Source organism: Penaeus monodon, chromosome 9 (assembly GCF_015228065.2).
Source record: "Penaeus monodon isolate SGIC_2016 chromosome 9, NSTDA_Pmon_1, whole genome shotgun sequence".
Taxonomy (NCBI): domain Eukaryota; kingdom Metazoa; phylum Arthropoda; class Malacostraca; order Decapoda; family Penaeidae; genus Penaeus; species Penaeus monodon.
Window position 1 is genome coordinate 47,859,972 of NC_051394.1, and position 4,419 is coordinate 47,864,390.

Consider the following 4,419-nt stretch of genomic DNA (forward strand, 5'->3'; position numbering starts at 1 on the left):
CCCGGGGAGAGAGAGGGAAGAAAAGGGGGAGAGAGAGAGGAAAAAGAGAGAGAGAAAAAAAGAGAAAAAAGGGGGTGAGAAAAAGGAGGGGGGAAGAAAAGAGGGGAGAGAAGGTAAAGAAGGGGGAGGGGGGAGGAAGGGGGAGAAAAGGGGAGAGGAGAGGGGAGAGAGAGAGAAAAAAAGGGGAGAGAGAGAGGAAAAGAGAGAGAGGGGAGAGAGAGAGAAGAGAGAGGAGAGAGAGAAGGAGAGAGGGGAGAGAGGAGTTCCGGAAAGAGAAAAGAGGGAAAAAGGGGAAAAGAGGGAAAAAGAGAGGGAAAGAGAGAGGGAGAAAGAGAGAAAAAGGGGGGAGAGGGGGAGAGAAAGGGGGGGAAGAAGGGGGAGGGGGAAAGGGGAGAAGGGAAGGGGGAAGGGGGGAAAAAAGAGAGGGGAAAAGAGAGAAAAGAGAAAGAAGAGAGGGGAAGAGAGAGGGAAAAGAGAAGAGGAAAAGGGGAGAGAGAGGGAAAAAGAGAGAGAGGGGAAAAAGGAAGAGGGAGAAAAGAGAGAGGAAAAAGAGAGAGGGAAAGGAAAAGAGAGAGAAAAGGGGAGAAAGGGGAGAAAGAGAGGGGAAAAGAGAAAGAGAGGGGAAGGGGGAGAGGAAAGAAAGAGAGAGAGAGAGGGAAAAGAGAGAGAGGAAAGGGAAGAGAAGAGGGGGGAAGAGAGAGGGGAGAGAAAAGAGGAAAAGAGGAGAGAGAGAGGGAAAAGAGAGAGAGAGGAAAAAGAGAGATGAGAGAGAGAGGAAGAAGGGGGGGAGGGATGGGAAGGGGGAGAGAGAAAAAAAAAAAAAGAAAAATTAACAAAAAAAAAAAAGAGAGAGAGAGAGAGGGAAAAGAGAGAGATAGGAAAAAGAGAGAGAGAGAGAGGGGGGGGGAAGGGGGGGAAGGGGGGAGAGAAAAGGGGAGAGGGGAGGGGAGAGAGAGAGAGGAGAGAGGAAAGAAGAGAGAGAGAGGAGAGGAAGAAAAGAGGGGAGAGAGGAAGGGGAAAAGAGGGAGAGAGGGGGGAAAAAGAGGGGAGGGGAGAGAGGGGGAAAAAGAGAAAGGGGGAGAGGGGGGGAGAAAAACGGGAGAGAGAGAGAGAGGGGGGAGAAAAAGGAGAGAGGGGGGGAGAAGGAAAAAGGGGGGAAGGGGGGGGGAGGGAAAAAGGAAAAAGGGGGGGAGGGGGAAAGGAAAAAAAAAAAAAAAAAAATTTAGAAAAATAAAAAAATAAGAAAAAGGGGGAGAGGGGAAGAGGGGAGAGAGAAAAAAAGGAGAGAGAGAAAAAAGGGGGGGGGAAAAAAAAAAGGGGGGGAAGGAAGGAGGAGAGAGAAGAGAAGAGAGAGAGAGGGAAAAGAGAGGGGAGAAAGACGAGGAAAAGAAAAAGAGAAAAGGAGAAAAGGGGAGAGAAGAGAGAGAGAAAAGGGGAAGGAGAAAAAGGGGAGGGAGAAGAGAGGGAAGAAAGAGAGAGAGGAGAGAGAGGGAGGAAAAAAGAGAGAGAGGGAGGGAGGAGGGAGAAAGAGAAAGAGAGGGAGGGAGGGAAAAAAGAGAGAGGGGGGAGGGAGGAGGGGGGGGGAAAAGAGAGAGAAAGAGGGAGGAGGGAAAAAAAGAGGGAGGAGGGAAAAAAAGAGAGAAGAGGGGAAAAAAGAAGAGGAGAGAGAGAGAGGTAAGAGAGAGAGGGAAGAGAAAGAAAAGGGAAAAAGGGGGGAAAAGAGAAAGAGGGGAGGGGAGAAAGAGGAGAGGAAGAGAGAGAGAGATTTTGGGGAGAGAAGAGAGAGAGAGGAGAGAGGAGGGGGGAGAAGAGAGGGGAGGGAGGGAGGAAGAGAGAGGGGGAGAAAGAAAGAGAGAGGGGGAGAAAAAAAGAGAGGAAGGGGGGTGGAAAAAGAGAGAGAGGAGAAAAGGGAAGAAGAGAGAGAGAGAGAAAGAGGGAAAGAGATAGAATGAACGAGAGGAAGAGAGAGAGAGAGGAAGGGGGGAGAGAGAGAGAGGGGGAAGGGGGAAAAAGAGAGAGAGGGGGGAAGGGGGGAGAAAGAGAAAAAAAAGGGGGGAGGGGGGAAAAGGGGAAAAAGGGGGGGAGGGGGAAAAAGGGGAGAGAAAAAGGGGGAAAAAGGGAAAAGGGGGGAGAGAAAAAAAGAGAGAAAAAGGGAGGGAGGGAAAAAAAAAGGAGGGAGGGAAAAAGAGAGAGGGGGGGAGAGAAAGAAAGAGGGGGGAGAGAGGGAAGGGGAGGGGGGAAAAAGAGAGAGAGGAGGGGGAAGGGAGAAAAGAGAGGGGAGAGGGGGGGGAGAGGAGGGAGAAAGAGAAAGAGAAGGGGGGGGAGAAAAAGAGAGAAGAGAGGAGGAGGGAGGGAGAAAGAGAGGGGAGAAAAGAGGGAATGAGGGGAAAGAGGGAGGAGGAAATGGGGGAGGGAGGAAAAAAGAGGGAGAGAGAGAAAAAGAGAGAGAGAAAGAGAAGAGAGAGAGAGAGAAGAGAGAGAGAGAGAGAGAAGAGAGAGAGAAGAGAGAGAGAGAGAGAGAAAGAGAGGCAGAGAGAGGGAGGGAGAAAAAGAGAGAGAGAGGGAGGGAGGGAGAAAGAGAGAGGGAGGGTGAAAGAGAGAGACGTGTGAATGACCGAGAAGTAATGAAAGACACGAGAGAGAAAGAGGGAGAAGAAAAAGGATATGATACCTTTTCTTAGGCCTTACCCTATTAATTTATGAAGTATATGTTACTGGATATGTGAACCGTCACTTTGCTGTATTTATTGTTTTCTGTTGTCTTCCTACTTCTTTTGCAGTCTTTTTGATAATCCAAATTCAGTGTAAAATTTCATCTCTGCGCTGTACGATTAGACATACAGGAAAACTGTCATATGTAATGAGAACCTACACTCTCGCTTATATCGTAAAATCAGTGTATATTGACGTTTGTATATTATACTAACGCATGTTTTCTATATCAATGATTTTATATAGAACTAATGGTTATATGACCTATTACGTTTATAGAATGCGTTAAACTTTAGAAATGATGTTACCAATTATGAATTTAATCAACAGTTATATGTCTCATTTAGCATTGATTATCACATATATGATCATCTCCACCCGTGAGCATCTTCACCACCCTTCAAAGGACCGGTGGTTGGAACAATGCTCGAGTTGGCACGAAATGGCACCAGGGCCACGAGGAAAACACCACCACATTCTTCACGAGCGACGATGCCCCTCTTGCTCTCAGTGCCACATTCGTCACCATCGTGCCACTCATCTTCGCCTGCCGCGAGGTCGCCTTTTCTATTTTTATAGATGTATTTATATATTTGTTCTATTCTTATTCTTTGTTTCTTGTTTTTTTTTACATTTTTTACAAACACTATTATTGCTTAATGATGATTAGAAAAAATATGTTTTGTCAGCTTTGTTATTTTATCAGAAGCCGTTGCTATCGTCATCGCTAAATATATATGTATTTGTCAGTAAAAAGTGTCATGGTTATGTTTGGTTGAGACTTCACAGACTTGGGGTAATTTTCCCCATGTCTTCTGCTTCTGTAATAAATCTTGGTCATGCAAAGCGCTCTAATGATTTTCTCATTCTCCCTTCTCCCTTCTCTCTCTCTCTCTCTCTCTTTCTCTCTCTCTCTCTCTCTCTCTCTCTCTCTCTCTCTCTCTCAACCACACACACACACACACACACACACACACACACACACACACACACACACACACACACACACACACACACACACACACACACACACACCACACACACACCTCACACACACCTCACACACACGCGCGCGTGTGTGTGTGTCTGTTTGTGTGTGCATGTATGTATGTGTATGTATGTATGTGTATGTATGCATGCATACATGCATATATATATATATATATATATATATATATATATATATATATACATATATATACATATATATATATATACATACCATACAGACATTACCATACAGACATATATATATATATATATATATATATATATATATATATATATATATATATATATATATATATATATACAAAAAAAAATATATATGTATATATCACACACACACACACACACACACACACACACACACACACACACACACACACACACACACACACACACACACACACACACACACACTGTAGATTGGCAGTATATCGAAACTGGGGTAACATTAGGTTACGGGTACTGGTATTTATATTGCAACATCTCTGATACAGTTACACTTTTCGTAGGTACACCTCGTTGTTAATTCAGAAATACATGTTTTCAAGGACTATCAAATAATCTTAAAAAAGAAAGAAAGAAAAAACATCTGGTATAAAAGGCACTGAATTGTTATTCGTTTAATATCATGGGAATATTAAGGCTCTTATGGCGTATGGAATAAAAAAATCTAGGTATGTCATGGTCATATATGTGGTG